Source organism: Oreochromis aureus, linkage group 22 (assembly GCF_013358895.1).
Source record: "Oreochromis aureus strain Israel breed Guangdong linkage group 22, ZZ_aureus, whole genome shotgun sequence".
NCBI lineage: Eukaryota > Metazoa > Chordata > Actinopteri > Cichliformes > Cichlidae > Oreochromis > Oreochromis aureus.
In genome coordinates this window covers 696965-715997 of record NC_052962.1, presented here as the reverse complement: position 1 = coordinate 715997, position 19033 = coordinate 696965, and the positions used below count along the sequence as shown (strand labels likewise).

General features: G+C 42.5%; 1 pseudogene; it reads left to right on the top strand.

Annotated features, from left to right (window-relative positions):
* The first annotated feature begins 444 nt into the window (after window positions 1–444).
* LOC120435739 overlaps window positions 445–19033 on the top strand; it is a 36142-nt pseudogene continuing 17553 nt past the window's right edge.

Below are 19033 nucleotides of genomic sequence, written 5' to 3'. Positions count from 1 at the left end.
CCAAAGCTTAGGAGCCACAATAGAGAACGCTCGGTCGCCTCTCAGTTTCAGCCGTGATTTGGGGACTGAGAGCAACAGCTGCTCAGCTGACCGGAGCGAACGAGTGGGGACATAGGGCTTCAGCAAATCAGACATATATGCAGGTGCCAGACCATTTAAAGATTTAAAACCAATAAAAGAACTTTAAAATGAATCCTAAATTCAATTGGAAGCCAGTGCAGGAGGCCAGAACTGGAGTAATGTGCTCAAATTTCCTTTTACCAGATAAAAACCGTGCCGCAGCATTCTGTACTAATTGCAGGCGTGTCAGAGTGCCCAGTCCAACCCCAATTAAAAGGGAGTTACAATGATCCAAGCGTGAGGTTATAAAAGCGTGGATGACAGTCTCCAAGTCACGCCTTGAAAGGAAAGGTTTAACCTTCGACAGACGCCTGAGGTGATAGAATGACGATTTCACACCACCCCATTCACGTGGCCATCAAAGGTAAGAGCAGAGTCGATTTTAACCCAAGATTGGTAATCGAGCTCTTCAGGTGAGGGGTCAGAGCAGCAAGGTCAACATCAGGGATATCAGAGGAACGATTCGGGCCAAACACAATTGCTTCCGTTTTACGTTCATTAAAATTTAAAAAGTTTTGAGCCATCCATGACTTAACATCACTAAGGCAATCAAGCAGGAGTCTAATTGAGGAGCTATCAGAATGACTGAAAGGAAAATAGAGCTGGCAATCATCAGCATATAGATGAAATGAAACATTGTGTTTACGAAAGATCGCACCCAGTGGCAGGAGATACAATGAAAACAGTAATGGCCCAAGAATAGATCCCTGTGGTACACCCCATGACAGAGGGGCCACAGAAGACGATGACGAGCCCAACTTAACACAGAAGCTCCTGTTTGAGAGATATGATTTTATCCACAGGAGTGCCAAGCCAGAAATGCCCACACAATGCTGTAATCGAGATCAGCAGCAGTTGTGATCCACTGTATCAAATGCAGCAGTCATATCTAGTAGTATAAGCACTACGTGTTTACCACAGTCTGTCGCTACCAGAATATCATTCATAACCTTTATGAGAGCTGTCTCTGTGCTATGAAGCGGCCTAAAGCCGGACTGGAAAACTTCAAAGATTTGAAAGTTGTTTAGATAATCCATCAGCTGAGTGTGAACAACCTTTTCAAGATCTTACTCAGAAAAGGAAGTTTAGAGATGGGTCTAAAATTTGACATTACTGAAATATCTGAGCCTGGTTTCTTAAGTAAGGGATGAATAACTGCATGCTTAAACTCACTTGGTACTTGACCTGACAAGAGGCTGGTATTGATTATGTTCAGAATATGTGGTCCAACAGTAGGAAACACCTCTTTCAGAAAACGGGGATGAACGACATCATTCGGAGAACCACACGGTTTAGCAGTTAACACAAGCTTCTCTAGTTCAGGTAGAACAACTGGTTGGAAAGCAATAAGCAAATTTAAACAGGGAACATGCACAGCCGGGTCAACAGAAGCTACAGTGGAGGGTCTCAAACTAGCAACCTTATCCACAAAGAAATTGAGAAACCTATTACACATAACCTCAGAAGATTGCAAAGAACATGATCCTCTGCATTCAGTACAGAATTAATGGTATTATACAGAACACGAGGGTTATGTGAATTAGCAGCAATAAGTTGTGAAAAATAGGAGTTTTTGGCGGTCTTTACTGCCCTCTGGTAAGCTTTCAGCTCGTCTTAAGAGCTTCCAAAGAGACGTACAGCCTGTCCTTTTTCCATCGTCTTTCACATCTCCTACATTCTCTTCTAATGGCTCGAGTAAAATCGGTTAGCCAAGGGCTGGCCTTGGGTTTACACTGCCTGAGTCTTAGAGGTGCAACAACATCAAGGGCAGATTTACAAACAGAGTCCAGATGAGAGAGTAATCCATCTACGGAGGACGACTCAGAGGGACTGGACATAATAGTTGTTCAAATAGTGTTGAAAAATCTTCAGCAGTATCTGAGCCGAAGGCACGATAGCATCAGCGTCGGTGCAGCCCGTTTAACAACAGGACTAAGAGGAACAACGTCAAATAAAATGGGCATATGATCAGAGAATACAGCATCCTCCACATGTAAGTTACAGACAGATAACCCATATGACAACACCAAATCCAATGTGTGACCACGTTCTTGAGTGGCACATTTAACAGATTGAACAAGATTAAAAGAGTTCACCAGGTCCATGAATTCCTTAGCCAGGGGCTTCCCTGGGCAACATACGTGTATATTAAAATCACCGAGTAGCAGGACCTGGTCATACCGGGATGCACAGTCAGCGAGAAACTCCGAAAACTCAGATAAAAACTCCTTTTTATATTTAGGAGGCCGATAAACTATTGCACACAGCAATGAAGGCGAGTGGCCCAGTTCACACAGGCAAAGTTCAAAACTGGTGTGGCGTGTCCATGAGGATATGATATACCCAATCCTGATTAATAACTAAATAATGATATATTTGTTCATCCTATTGCCCTAGCTGCATATTTGTTCTCTAAACAGGCTGCAAGGACACAGCCTTTTCACACACTGGTTTTCTGTAGTTTTAGGAAGCAATCAGTCACTCATTGAAATTGGGACCAAGGTTATTATAGCTAACTAAAATGCTTTTTAGTTAACTATAGTAACCTGGTGAAAAAGGCAGTTTTGTTAACTAAACTAAAACGTAAAAAAGGCTTTTAAAATGAAAATAAAATATAAATATAAAGAAAATATCTTTAGTTTTAGTATTTAATAATAATAATAATGCATTGGATTTATATAGCGCTTTTCAAGGCACCCAAAGCGCTTTACAATGCCACTATTCATTCACGCTCACATTCACACACTGGTGGAGGCAGCTACAGTTGTAGCCACAGCTGCCCTGGGGCAGACTGACAGAAGCGAGGCTGCCATATCGCACCATCAGCCCCTCTGGCCAACACCAGTAGGCGGTAGGGTAAAGTGTCTTGCCCAAGGACACAACGACCAGGACAGAGAGGCCGGGGATCAAACCGGCGACCTTCCGGGTACAGGTGCGCTTCCCAACCCCCTGAGCCACGGTCGCCCATATTTGTTGGTTTGGTAACCGTGTTATTACAACTAATAATGCCCAATGAGGCATTGATGCACATGTTTATTGAGACTTTGGATGTCTACAAGTCTGTGAGTCAACTGCTTTCAAAAAGTTCTGTGTTTTTATTATAACGCCTGTACTGATTTTCATAAATCTGACACAAGCCCTCTAGACAAAAATAAAAGCTAATCATTTAAAAAATAATAATCAGATTTTTTTTTTAACACAGAAACTAATTTAAAAAAAGTCAAAATCTCAAAAAATAATAATAAATAAAAATTATTGGAGAATACAAAACTATCACAACTCTTACTTCACATTAACTTTCAAATAGAAGATTCATGCACAACCTTTTCCCTGTTGTATTGAGAGAAAGAAAATGAGAGTGGCTGAATGAGAGAAGAGAGTCATATTGCAGCGTGTCTCCCCTTTGAATTTTAAATAACTTGTGTCTTAAGTCCTTCCATCACACAGAAAATTAAAAAACCTACATGGTTCACTTTTATATCACAAAATGTTAGAAATATAAGTCGTTCATAACAACCTGAAAGGCTGGGAGTTTAAAATGCAAACCGCTGGAGGCAGCAGTAGAAGACTTTAATGTCACAGAGCACACGGTGTCTATAATTGTGTAGACATGTATAAATAAGAGCTTAATTTCTTAATAAACAGGTGGAGTGATCTTTATCAAAAGTAGAAGTTACATCTGTGGCTAAACCCCTGTACCCAAAAACTTTAAAAATCTACTGTGTGTGAGGCTGTGTGAGTAAAGCTTGCCCTTCACACCCGCGTGTAACAAACCATTTGTTGGGGGGTTGTGGATTTGTGTGGATTTGACACCTCAGCATTGTGAAAGTGGGGAAACATATTTGTGGCTGAGCACAAGATTTCTGCTTACAACTTAGAATCTCAGTTCTAAATGAAATTCAGATGTTTTTTGTTTTTTTTAAGTGTGGCTAATGTATTATTTGACTTCTAAGGCATACACACACACACACACACACACAGGCACACGCACACACACACAGGCACACACACACACACACACACACACACACAGGCACACGCACACACACACAGGCACACACACACACACACACACACACACACACAGGCACACGCACACACACGCACACAGGCACACACACACACACACACACACACACACACACAGGCACACGCACACACACACAGGCACACACACACAGGCACACGCACACACACACAGGCACACGCACACACACACAGGCACACACACACACACACGCACACACACAAGAACAACAACAACACAGAGAAGAAGAAGAGGGGTAGTTTTACTACGCATCATAAAAACACAATCATGCATCTTCCAACTGTATCTTTCTGTTCTGGCTTTAGAATCATTGGTTGTTTACTGATCCGTACTTTGGGAGTCATACTGTTGTGATACTGGGGAGGAAAGGATAAGGTTTGATAGACTAAACCGTTACACACAAAACTTCAAAAACCTAGAGAGTGAGTGAGACTGTTAGCTGTGTGGTTCAGCAATAAACTTATCTACAACTGTGTTAGTAAAGAGTGACATGTACTTCTGTCACATTAAGCAACGGTTTAACAAATTTCACTGCAAACTATAAAAGGAATCTGGATTTAAATAGAACATAGTAGTGATGGATTAAGTGCAGGAAACACTAGTATGAGGTGTCTATGGAACAAATCTCCTTCAGCGTTCAAAATGACCAAAGTGAGGACTACAAGCGTTTCTCTCAGTTGGTTGTGTTTAGGGAAAAAGCAGCTAAATACACTGAGACTGCTCCACATTGTTAGTGAGTTAACTCTGGATGTCTGTGGGTTTGTCAAACTTGGAGTGAACAAAAGCAGAAAAACAGTAAAAGATGCAGACGGTGAAAGTCTGGTTTATTTCATGAATACAATGAAACATTTTACAGTCCACAGAGCAAAGTAGCATACATGATAAATAGATACACATAACACGACGTGTGAGAAGTAAAACTCATCGTCTTACCACATGTTATATTCTGTAAACTTAAAATAAACCACAGAAATTAGAGTTTAGTGTTTTAAAGTCATCTATTAAAAACATGAGTCAACATTACTGAAGTGACACTTTAACGATGCTTCATATCACAGTCTTTATGATGATAAACATGTTCTCTCATTAGCACATGTCTGCGCTGTCACCTGTCATGAAAATGTCCAGAGCCTGGGTTCAGCTTCCTCTTCAATCACCATTGATCATTAATAGGGCCACAAAAGATTTGTTACATTATCCCCATAAACAACATGTTTTTATAGAAATCATTGTGACACAAATATTTAGATTCTTGTTTCACAATGTGCATGAACTCAAAATCTTTAGAGGTTCATATTTATAAAGTATCGCAAATAATACAATAATACCAATGTATGAGCTACACTTCTTGTAAAACAATGATTGGAAATGCGTTTGAAAAAGCTCCTGCTGTGACCTTCCTTCAGTGAGGGCACACACACACACACACTCACACACACACACACACACACACACACACATGCACACAAGGTATATTACTACTAACAGCCTTTATTGAGACATGCAAGGCCCGAGCTGCAACGTGTTGAAACAACGTTCAGAATACCTTTTTTTTTATAGTGTAGACTGTTTTGATCGGATTTCTATTAAAGAGATATTTTCATATTTTCTCCTACTTTCAGGCTGACGGTAGAGGAGCATGTGTGGTTTTATGGCTGTATGAAGGGTCTGTCTGAAGCAGAGGTGAAGGCGGAGCTGGACACTTTGCTGGAGGATGTGGGCCTCCTGCACAAGCGACACGAACAGACCAAAAACCTTTCAGGTAAAGTTACTAGTTTAACCTCAGTGTGTGAGACTTTGTGCATGAAAAACAACAGGTTTGTTTTTCAGTCAGTTTTCTTTTCAAGCTTAAAACTTTCCGTTTGTCAGGCGGCATGCAGAGGAAGCTGTCTGTGGCGATAGCGTTTGTCGGAGGCTCAAAGGTGGTCGTCCTGGATGAACCTACAGCTGGGGTTGACCCGTACTCCCGCAGAGGGATCTGGGACCTGCTGCTCAAACACTGCAAAGGTGCTGTGAACATTGTTTTCTGATCAGGGTTTGAGGGTAAGAACAAATTACATTTTAGCCAGGAGACTAAACGGTCATTTATTGGTTATTTGTTTAAAGATAACATTCTTCTTGTTATGTTTAGTGGGAAACAACAAGACTAGCATGCAAACTTAATAAACAGTAAAACTAGCCTTTATTCAGGCGAGACATAAAAATCCAACAAGCAGCAGAAACACAAAGGCCATTGATTCAAGTGGGGTGGAAACACAGGCAGGCATGATGGGGTTTAAGTGCACACTAGGGTGGTTGATGGCAATGGAAGACACCAGGGAACACATCTGAAACTAATCAGGGGAAAACAAGACAAAAGAACTAAAACTAAATACAATGCACACAGGACAGGACAAATAAAACGGGAAGTAATTGAGTAACGGAACCTTGATCCACATCTCTATAAAGCCTGGATATGCTTGTCTTTCTTTTGAGATCTTTATTCTGAGACTTATAAGAAAATAAATCGCACTAACGGGCTCTCTTTCCCCCTCAGACCAGACCATCATCCTGTCCACCCACTACATGGACGAGGCAGAGTTGTTAGGTGACCGGATTGCCATCATCTCTCAGGGGAAGCTGTGCTGCTGTGGCTCACCGCTCTTCCTTAAATCTCAGCTGGGGTCTGGCTACTACCTCACTGTGGTGAAGAGGGAAGGACTGGACACCAGCACTCCCAGTAATTTCAGTATTTCCACCAGTGCCAGCTCCAACAAGCTCCCTCCTCTCATCAAGGATTTTCATTTATATTCATCATAAAAATGAAAGCAAATTTAAAGTTTTAATTGTTTATCTATTACCTTGCTGTTATATAGTTTTTATAATTTGTACATAAGTTTAAAGAAAGCACAGAAATGTGGAGTACTGAAAGAACCGTTCTCTGCTCTATGTTTCAGGACAGCGACTCATCACTGAGTGAAGACACCGGGCTGGGAAGTGAGGATAGCAGCTCATGTGAGTGTACACTACATTAATTGATCATTAGCAAGGTTGAGCACCAATGTAAAAGCAGACGGTTTGGTGGTTTGTTGGTCTGGAGCAAAGAAACTGCAATTATCATTTGCAGATGAGACCGAAACAACTATATTAGCACCACATTTGGCAAAAACAAAGCACAACATTTCAGTACAAACACCTCATATCAACTGTCAGCGCAGTGGTGGAGGGGTGATTATTTGAGCTTATTTTGAAGCCACAGGATGTGGCCATCACACCAAAAGCTTGGTCAAAACAGGATGAATGATCTCAGGACAACAGAACAGCTGAAAAACTGAAGAATTGAGGCTTTGCACTCGCCAAGTCCAGACCTCAACCTGATTAAAATGCTGTGACCTGTGCATAAATGAATGCACACAAACATCAATGAACTAAAGCAATTTTGTAATAAAGGTGGGTTTAAAATTCACCCACAGCAATTTGAGAGATTGATAAAGTCTTATAGAAAATGGTTATTTCAATTTCTTGCTGTTAAAGCTGGTTCTACAAACTATTTAGTCGTGGGCTGTGTCCGTAGACTTCCTCCTGTTTTGCATTAAATGTCTGAAGTTGCATTTTGTCGGGTTTATGTGTAGCTTTGAATATGTAGTTTACAATAGGAGAGACTGAAAATGTTGAGTGCATGTTTGAAAACATCTTTAGAAGCAATTTAAAATCACATTCATCTTCATGGCAGATTTGGCAGCTTTGCTGTCGCTGGTTCAACACCACATCCCTGGTGCCAGACTGGTGCAGGAGTCTAGACGTGAGGCGGTGATCAACCTGGCCAGACGGCCGCCAAAGACAGCAGCCTGGCCATCCTACTGATCACACTGGACCAGAGGCTGACTGAACTGGGAATCAGCAGCTACGGGCTGTCGGACAGCACGCTGGAGGAGGTGAGACAATGTTACAGTTACATTTCCCAGTTACATCACTGGAAAATATAAAACTAGGTCAGTGAGTGGTTGGTTGTGATAAAACTAGTATAAAAATCTCCTATTACACACTAATCAATATAGTGAATGCACAGTCCACAAGGGTGACGTAAGAGTAAACGGATTGAATGGCGTATTATCCGTCTCTTCAGGAAGGCTGGATATTTGTGGAGCTGCCGTGCCAGTAGCAGGCTTAACATTAGCCTTCGATTAGCACTGATAGCAGATTTGTGGAGCCTGATAAGTCACCTTTGCATGATTTACCTTCTCACTCTCTGCTCTTTTGCAAGGTTTCTGGATGCTCCCTTCACTGCCACCTGCAGTCTGCAGCTTACACTGTTAAGGAAATGCCTCAGTTTGAACTTAAAATTGCTTTGGCTGAGTTTTTATAAGAAACTCCTGCTACAGAGTATCAAATGACCTTTAAGACATTGTAGATTTCCACTCTTTCCACAAATAAAACGTTGTGGGGTTTATTTATTATCTTGTTTTCGTTTTCACACTCTTTCAAAGAGTGCCTTGTTGTGCATGTACGGAGGATTTAAATTTAAAGTATTTTCCAGATCTTTCTGCGGGTGGCAGAGGAGACAGGTGTGGACACTGAAGCAGAGGTGCAGCCTGAATTACCCCACAGCCAGCCGCCGTCAGGACAGGGAACTGATGGCCATCCTCTAGATGAAGCAGAAACAGGTGTGTGTGTGAGTGTGTACACGCACACACTCACACACATATCATGCACATGCAAGTGTTCTGTTTCCCCTTGTGACCGTTTGTTTCCAAAATGCTGCCAGGAAGGGAAAAGCCTCATAGAAAAGGTACTCTCAGCTCACAACTGGCTGAAAATAATTATTAGATGAGATTGATTTTTTTCAGTAGAATATAAGTAAAATGCAAAAAAAGTAGATGTAAATTATGACATTTCAGTTTTTTCTCTGGTTTATTTTGCCTCTGTATCCATGGACGTGTCTAGGTCCAAGTATTTGTCAGTTAAATGTACATTAACAGTCCAGGTTCTCACATTGTGTTTTTCTTGTCAGCAGGACCTCAGGAGACAGACCTGCTGAATGGCGATGGCCACGGTGGGGTGCCTGCAACCGGCTGGTGGCTGACGTGGCAGCAGCTGAGAGCGCTCTTCATCAAACGCTGGCTTTACGCTCGGAGGAGCCGTCGGGGAATCTTTGCCCAGGTTAGACTATCTGTCAGCAGCTGACTAAAATATCCACCCACTTCTATCGCTATGCCTTTTTCTTTGAAATTAGCTGCTTGTCATTAGCTATATGTTGCAGAATGATAGTTATTCTGAAACATAGACGGATATCTTTAAGGATGTCTCGATTTGTGCCTCAGATCGTTCTCCCTGATGTATTTGTGCTGATCGCCCTGCTCTTCAGCCTTATTGTTCCTCCTTTTGGGAAGTGCCCTGCAGTTGCATCCCTGGATGTACGGCGAGCAGTACACCTTCTTCAGGTACCCCACTGAGTCGTAACTGCCTACAAAAGCTCTCTCAGCATTTTGTTTCTGTTATTGAACATACAGTGGCTTACAAAAGTATTCGGCCCCCTTGAACTTTTCCACATTTTGTCACATTACAGCCACAAACATGAATCAATGTTATTGGAATTCCAGGTGAAAGACCAATACAAAGTGGTGTACACGTGAGAAGTGGAACGAAAATCATACATGATTCCAAACATTTTTTACAAATAAATAACTGAAAAGTGGGGTGTGCGTAATTATTCAGCCCCCTGAGTCAATACTTTGTAGAACCACCTTTTGCTGCAATTACAGCTGCCAGTCTTTTAGGGTATGTCTCTACCAGCTTTGCACATCTACAGACTGAAATTCTTGCCCATTCTTCTTTGCAAAACAGCTCCACAACTGCCCTGTGACGGCCTCAGAGGTTGTCTAAGAGAATACTGGGAGCAACAACACCATGAAGTCCAAAGAACACACCAGACAGGTCAGGGATAAAGTTACTGAGAAATTTAAAGCAGGCTTAGGCTACAAAAAGATTTCCCAAGCCTTGAACATCCCACGGAGCACTGTTCAAGCCATCATTCAGAAATGGAAGGAGTATGGCACAACTGTAAACCTACCAAGACAAGGCCGTCCATCTAAACTCACAGGCCGAACAAGGAGAGCGCTGATCAGAAATGCAGCCAAGAGGCCCATGGTGACTCTGGACGAGCTGCAGAGATCTACAGCTCAGGTGGGGAATCTGTCCATAGGACAACTATTAGTCGTGCACTGCACAAAGTTGGCCTTTATGGAAGAGTGGCAAGAAGAAAGCCATTGTTAACAGAAAACCATAAGTCCCGTTTGCAGTTTGCCACAAGCCATGTGGGGGACACAGCAAACATGTGGAAGAAGGTGCTCTGGTCAGATGAGACCAAAATGGAACTTTTTGGCCAAAATGCAAAACGCTATGTGTGGTGGAAAACTAACACTGCACATCACTCTGAACACACCATCCCCACTGTCACATATGGTGGTGGCAGCATCATGCTCTGGGGGTGCTTCTCTTCAGCAGGGACAGGGAAGCTGGTCAGAGTTGATGGGAAGATGGATGGAGCCAAATACAGGGCAGTCTTGGAAGAAAACCTCTTGGAGTCTGCAAAAGACTTGAGACTGGGGCGGAGGTTCACCTTCCAGCAGGACAACGACCCTAAACATAAAGCCAGGGCAACAATGGAATGGTTTAAAACAAAACATATCCATGTGTTAGAATGGCCCAGTCAAAGTCCAGATCCAAATCCAAACAAGAATCTGTGGCAAGATCTGAAAACTGCTGTTCACAAACGCTGTCCATCTAATCTGACTGAGCTGGAGCTGTTCTGCAAAGAAGAATGGGCAAGGATTTCAGTCTGTAGATGTGCAAAGCTGGTAGAGACATACCCTAAAAGACTGGCAGCTGTAACTGCAGCAAAAGGTGGTTCTACAAAGTATTGACTCAGGGGGCTGAATAATTACACACACCCCACTTTGCAGTTATTTATTTGTAAAAAATGTTTGGAATCATGTATGATTTTCGTTCCACTTCTCACGTGTACACCACTTTGTATTGGTCTTTCACCTGGAATTCCAATAACATTGATTCATGTTTGTGGCTGTAATGTGACAAAATGTGGAAAAGTTCAAGGGGGCCGAATACTTTTGCAGCCACTGTATTATTGAGGAATTCTTTCATCTTGTAGGGGGAAAATCCCAAATAGAAGGCTGCCAAGTAAAACAGAGACACAGTGAGACAATATAATGAATCACATGTACATGGGTGAACGTCTCTCGAAAGAGTCACACAGTACACTTCTTTATTGCAGGTTATATAGGCATGGAGGCAGTCTCCGCCTGTTCTCAGAATATAGATTGCTTAACTGACAAATGCATATCTTGCTAAAACATTCTGTCCATACTATACTAAACGTCTGCTTAAGAGGAGCTTTCCGTTCTTTTTTACACAGGAACTTGTCTTCACAGGCATATGATAAGCATAGACAAGGCTTCATGTTTATCAGGGTGAATCGTCATTCAGAGTTTACACAATTACAAGCAAAGCATATTTGAAGAATAAACAAAATCTTTTCACATTTCCCTCCTGTTGTTTAACTTTCACACTAGTTAAAACACCATTGGTTTATTATCTGTGCATGATTTCTTGCAGCGCATTTTTAATCAACACGTCATACATTGGTGTATCACAGCATTTCAGTGTCAGGGGGATCATCATCATCTTCGTCCATGGGCAGTGTCAGGTATGCCTGCACATGAACTGCAACAACTTTATTAATCATTGATTGTACACATGGCAAGATACAAGAAGTAAAACAACAGAGTAAAAGTAAAAGAACTCCTACAAAAACCAGTCCTTTTATTAAAAGAGATTTCCAGGAACCACTCAACAGCCAGGTAAGCCAATCTTCAGTGTTCGTGACATAGTCCTGTTGCTGAGCGTCCCTGAGTTGTTTCAGCGTGCGTGGCGTCGGTCATGTTGGAAGAGTGAACATTATCTGGAATGTATGTACAGCATGTGTTGTTAAAGAGTATACAGAGTCCTCCTTTTTCAGCCAGAATCATGTCCAGTGCGACTCGGTGTTGCATCACAGTTATGCGCAGGGCATCAATCTCTTCATTTTGTTGATTGTTGATTTTGCACGAGGCATTCAGGAACAGTCCAAAGCGGTAATCCAAAGTTTCAATCCTTAACATGTTCTTTCCGGTGCCCACCCATGGAAACAGTGAGTGGAGGACCTTTTGTCCGGTGGTCCAAAGCTTAAATTCCTCTGGCACATCACTGCCATAGATGGGGTCATGTGGTTGCACTGCGGAGACGTCTCGTCGTCGTCTTGTAGTCTGAGAGCTATTTACAGCTGACATCCTGAAGGTGTGGTCTGAAATGAAGATTGGGGCACAGGTGCCCGTCCATCCGGGTGGCAGTATGAAGTAGGCACGTTGTCCACACAGCCAGGCCATTCCCTGCACCCAGTAGGTGCCGTTGCTGGGCGCGGACGTGTTTACAGGTGCGCCCTCTCCGTTGGCTGCGGTTTGGTTACAGTTGGTGGTGTTGCCTAGGGTCTGTTACCGTTGTCTTGTCGGTAGCACATGGAGTGGTTCTTCCTGGGGTTTGGTCCAAGAACACTGGGAAGTGAATGGACGTGTTCCGATTCGTCACATTGAAGTTGATCCAGAAGAGCTGGTCACACGTTCCGTTGTCAAGTCCAGCGTTTTCGACGGTGATTACCTCGTATTGGGGTGGTCCCTGAAAGATACTGAGAAAGTTAAGTGAATAGATGATAGAGCTTGTCTCATCAATGATGATTTTCTTATGTTGATAGCCAATGCCCGCGAAGCTGGCAGTGCACTTGGCTTGTGTTTTATTCATGTAGTTTCCATAAAAGGTGGAAATGTCGAGGTGCATGGCATGTGGGAGCAGACGTAACATGCAGTGTTATTAGGCTCTCCCTTAGTTCTGTCGTGTACGTAGCGGTACCAGGCATTGTTCATCCATGGATGGATATGGTCTTGCGTCATGTCACGGAGGTGTGAGTTGTCGTGTGTCCATCTCGTCTGTAGGTGGTGCTGTTTGTCTTTTTTATTGTCCTCGAAAAGCGCGAGGAGTCCTGCTAGGAGCAGGAGGACAGCTGCTAGGACGGCGAGTGTCTTCATGACAACCAAACACACCTAGGTCCTCAGGTGAGTAGACTACTGGCAAGAAGCAGAGGGCGGGATATACCCAATCAGCCCTCCCTTCACCAGTCAGATCACCTGAGGGTAGGGGTGCCGGAGTCTATGAGTCTGGGCTGTCACTCACTTTTTTTTTTTCTTTTTTTTTTCAAAACAAGAAACTAAGTTTTAATTTCTCAGCCTTGTCACATAAAACAAAACAGACAACCCAGCTCTCAGCTGGCTCTGGACTTATCATCATCAAGGACACATGGTGAGAGCTACTTCAGAAGTTACAGTACTCAGCACACTGCACAGAGAACAACAACAAGACATAACTGAAGATGTTGTTCTTGTTTGTTCTCCTTGAATTTTAGAATAAAGTTATTACATCTGCATTAGTAAATCATATGCCTAATCATTATGTGCCACTGTGATCCACAAGTATGATCACAAATTTATTCATTTTTCAAACCAACAAAACAAAAAACAAAAATAAAAAAAAAATTGCCGATGGCATGAAGGCTTTACACACATGAGTCAGGACACAAAAGAAAAAGAAAAAGCTGCTGCCAGAAACAGAGCAGAAGTGTGAGGAAAAACTGAGCTCACAGACAGCTGCATGTGTGAGCTTTAATATGCAGCTTCTGCTCTAAAAAACAAATAAAAATGTGTAACTTGCTCATCAGCTTGGTAGTGTCCACATATTTAATTCATTTTATTCAGCTTCTCAAACCTGTAGCTTTAGCTGTTGTATACAGGGTTTGGCTCATTAGTTGTTAGTATAGGTTTGCTCTTCATCTTAACAAAGTCTCATCTAAGATGACAGGTTTACAACCAGGTCAAGTGTCTCTATGCACCTGATTAGTGTAGCTATTTCCTTATTTTCTTCATCTCCTATATCATTGTACTGAGTTTGAGCAAACCTTAAGCTTGAATCAGACTACTTTAAACAATCTTCCACCTCGCATCATAACTGACTGAGGTGCCTCTTCCTATTAATAGTATGTCATTATTAATGTTATCATTGTATTGTTTTTCCTTTTTTATAACAGCAATAGTATATCACAATACACTACTTCACTACTAATATACAATAGTATATTAGTTTATATTTTATTATGTATCCATCACGGGTCTGTGTGAATCTGCAGCTTCACACCTTCCCAAGCTGGAGACATTTTCCTTGGCTGAACAATGACACAGCCTTAATATACCTTATGCATCTCTTTTTTATTTGATATATTTTGTGTGAATTATCTGGTTTCACGCATTCTATTCATTCAGCTTGGTTGTCTTCCCAATTTTGTTTCATTGCTTTAATTTAAGTTAACCTTAATTTAACCTTTTGTTTATTCCACTTCATTCCTCTTTCCATGCTTTAAAATATTACAACTCTTGTGTATGCTTTGATTTATTTTTAGCTTCCTTTTCAGTATTTATTTCTGCTTGGAGGGTTTCTTATAATTTAGTTAATGCATTTTCCTCCCACGTGGGACATTTAGTTTTCTTTGGATTTCTCCATCTATATGCACTAATTTGTCCGGTAGCCTGGACATTTCTTTTCTAGCCACTGCTCGTCAGCAGTGAGTTTTGTTGCTTTATTACCCATTATTAGTTTATGCTTCTTTTAGCGCTTAGTAATACACACACACCTGTGGCGCTTTCGCTGGCATGAGAACAGAGAGAGGTGGCTGACACGCCCTTCTACTTTCAAGCTATTCTTGAAAGCAGTGTCACCTTTACGTGATGAAACACGACCTTCCTCTCAGTTCACCAGTACTTCAGCGACCAACAGTAAACAAATTAGTGGAATAGTTCAGCCTCCTTATTGTGCTGTAAAATCAACTTATTCCACCAAAAAATAGACAATAAAAGACAGACAGTTTCAACGCTGCTCACACGCTACCAGCTTCCTTAAAGCGGCGTGAGTGCTTCCAGCCTCTCTGGGCGAGCTTATAGGCCTATTTTTACCCTTTCGGGCAGCTACCAATCATTCTAGACGAGCTCAATATTTATTTTACTGCTTCCAACCCTCTTTGGGCGAGCTAATTTTACCCTCTCGGGGAGCTACCAATCACTCTGGATGAGCTCAATGTTTATTTTACTTCCAGCCCCTCTGGGCGAGCCTAATTTCTTTTAAGTTTCGTTTTCGTTTTTGCGCAAACCTTTATTATCTCAAAGTAGTCTGTCTTACCTTGGCGCTGGTTTCTTCAGATGCACCTGATCAGCCCCCGACGGTGCGGACCGCTTGTAAAACGTTGGCCAAGACCCGAATTCACGTCCTTGGACTTTATCACACACCTAGTGCGTGAGCTGCCGGCAGACTTCAACGTGGGCTTCTCGCACCGACGGGACCTGGTGAGGCGCCTGTTATGATTTAATGTTGTCAGTGTTTTGTTTTGTCATGTTTAAGGATTTTGTTCTCGGTTGTATCTCACGTTTAGTTTAGTTCAGGTTCCATGTGTCATTCTCTGTCTGTCTCTCAGTGTCAGGTCTGCGTCTTGGTGTAGTGTTCTCGTTTCCTGTTTTATTGTGAAGGTCTGCGTCTCATGTGAGTGTGTTCAGTTTTACCTCTTGTCTCGTCTTGTTGATTATTCCCAGCTGTGTTCCCCACCTGTGTGTAATCTCCCTGTGTTTCCCTGTGTGTATTTAAGTCGCGTCCTCTGTCTTTGTAGTTTGGCCGGTCCGTCTGTGTATCCACTATGTCTCATCCGTGTGTTTCCCTGCTGCCCAACTGTGATCTGTTTTCTGCTCGTGGTTATTTGTGTTCAGGTTTGTGTTTCTGTTCAGGGTCAGTAGTTTAGTTTTCCCAGTATAGTTTAGTTCTCCGTTCACCATTTTGTCCATCTCTTTTGTTGTGTTTGCCTTAGTGGCACCAGCCATTTTTAGCCAACCTGGTTGTCCATTTTAAGATAAAGCCTCTTCTCATCCCACAAACTGGTAGTCATCTTCTTTTATGTTGCGGCCTTGAGCCGGGTCGTAACACGCCTCTTATGGGAGCTGCTTTAAATAGGCTGTCTCATCCGGCTTCGAAGGACCAAGAAATGTAGGGGGAAAATCCCAAATAGAAGGCTGCCAAGTAAAACAGAGACACAGTGAGACAATATAATCAATCACATGTACATGGGTGAACGTCTCTCGAGAGAGTCACACAGTACACTTCTTTATTGCAGGTTATATAGGCATGGAGGCAGTCTCCGCCTGTTCTCAGAATATAGATTGCTTAACTGACAAATGCATATCTTGCTAAAACATTCTGTCCATACTATACTAAACGTCTGCTTAAGAGGAATGTTAAGAGAATATTGTATAATATGATCAGCTATATGAAATGTATCTTTTTATATTATTATTAAGCACATGTTTAAATGACTTTTTACCTAGTAACTTGTGTGATGAACCTATGCAGCTACTAACCGCTTCCTGTCTTCAGAGAACATTTAGATGTAGAAAAGGGAAAGTCCCGCTACTGGAGTGATGATGTTATCTATGTAACATACACACACACACACACACACACACACACACACACACACACACACACACACAATACAGACAATCTTGTATAAATAAATGTCGCAGGCAGTCGTGGGGCGCAGTTCGTGCGTTCTATGACTGTCCCTCGCGAGTGAAAAACTTCTGCAGTGTTTGTGTGTTTTCTGACTCAGACGTCTCAACTGAACAACGGCAGGGTGATTTAAAGAAATCCCTGTCATTTAAATTGGTCCTTCAAGCCTAGAGATGGAACATCAGACACGTTTCTGTGACTCCAATAAGGTCTGATTGCTGCATCCTGACGTCGTGGGAAAGCCAGAACCAAGTCTGTCGACAGCCCTCTCTAGGTAGAGGTGAAAGCCCTGGGCGTGAATTCGTATCCAGGCCGGGCCTGGTCCACGGCGTTGGGGTCCAGCCAGATGACCTGAACAACCAGCAAAAGACGCGACTGAGGGTGAGAAAACACTTTTGGTTTTAAACCGCCGGAAGGGTTTAGAAGAATGCGCAAAATAGGTTGGAAGTAGCGGAATTACTTCATAAAAACATGTGAAATAGGTTGAGTTCGCGGAAGGAACTAAGTTTAGAGTGGTTTCAGAAGTAGCCGTCAAATACTTAAGTGACAAATAAGGTTTAAGTTCGCCACAAGGAACTGTGTTTAGACTGGTTTCAGAAGTGACCGTGAAATACTTAAGTGACAAATTAGCGCAAAATGTCTATCTGTGTGTATGTATATTTGTTTTGTGTATGTGTTTGGAAGTAAGTTGATTTTACAGCACAATAAGCTGCTGAACTACTTCCATTGTTTTTATTGTTTTCCTTGTGTATCCTGCAAAAGCTGAAGTACTGGTGACGAAGAAGTAGGTTGGGTTCTGTCCCAAAAACTGACACCGCTCCGCGGAAGTAGCCCCGGAGTAGAAGGGCGTGTCAGCAACCACTCCTGAGTCTCATACCAGAGAAAGCTCTGCAGGTGTGTTGTAACAATGGGGAATCAGCCCACAAAACTCACTGCTGACGAGCAGTGGTTAGAAAAGAAATGTCCAGGCGCCGGACAAATCAGTGCTTGTAGATGGAGAAATCCTAAAAACAAAATGTCCCACTTGGGAGGGGAAATGCAGCCCCTCAGCACTAACACAGCTGAAAGAAGCTCTTCTGAAAGAAATAGCAGAAACAAAAACTTAAAAAGAAAGGAAAACGCTCAAGAAGAATCACAATATTTCCAGGCCTGGAAAGAAGAAGCAGCTAGACGAGAGGAGAATAAAAAGAAAAACAAGAGAAAAAAGATAAAAAGTCAGAAAAACAGAACTTAACTGCCAGCTTAGTAAAACCAGAAGACGAGACACTGTGCAGTGCTGCACAATATGCGTCTTAATCCACCACCATATGCACCGCCACCTCCCACTTCTGCAGCCGCAGCTGCAGCATCACCCGCTTCTGCAGCTACAGCTACAGCACCACTTACTATGCACTCACCCATATCAGGAAGAACTAGGTCACACACACATCATCAGCCTTATGTAAAAGCACAGACAATGCTAAACGAACTTTCACTCAAAAATAACCCACAAGAAGAAATAGGTCGTGATCCCACTGGGACCGACATCTGGGGAGACACAGTCGACCCGCCAGCCACTGGTATCTACCCAATGGTAGCAGTAGCTAACCCCAGATTTGGCCTAATAATAGGGCCAGAAGGACAAGAAGAGCAAGATGACCGTCCAAACATACATATTTTTCGTCCGTGGTCACAAAAGACAGACAGAATGTCCTGAAAGACGTTCCTCCACTGAATGAAGGTTTTATACCATGGAGGGATGCTGTAGAACTGATCAGAAGGCAATGGTATTTAAACGGTCATGAAATGCTTCAAGTAGTGCAAGATTTATTAGGTTTAAAGATAGGAACAGTTAGAGGAGATTTTACCGGCTCAAACGCTGGGGGTGTAGCATACGCACCAGGAAGCACCGACCTAATCAATGACCTAACAAATTTATATGAGAGAATTAGAGTACGGTTGGCCCCAAGGGCTGACTATGGAAAAATAGGAGAGGTGAAACAAAAAGAAGCCAAGCAGCTTCTGATTTTTGGACCGCCTGCGTCCAATTTTTTAGACAAAATTCAGGTTTAAATTATGAAGAGGGTCCAGAGACCCCATATCAGCAACAACTAAAGAATGCCTTTTAAATGGCCTCCTACCACCAGTGAAATCACATGTAGAGAAACACTGGGTGACTATGAACACAGGATCACTGCCCGACGC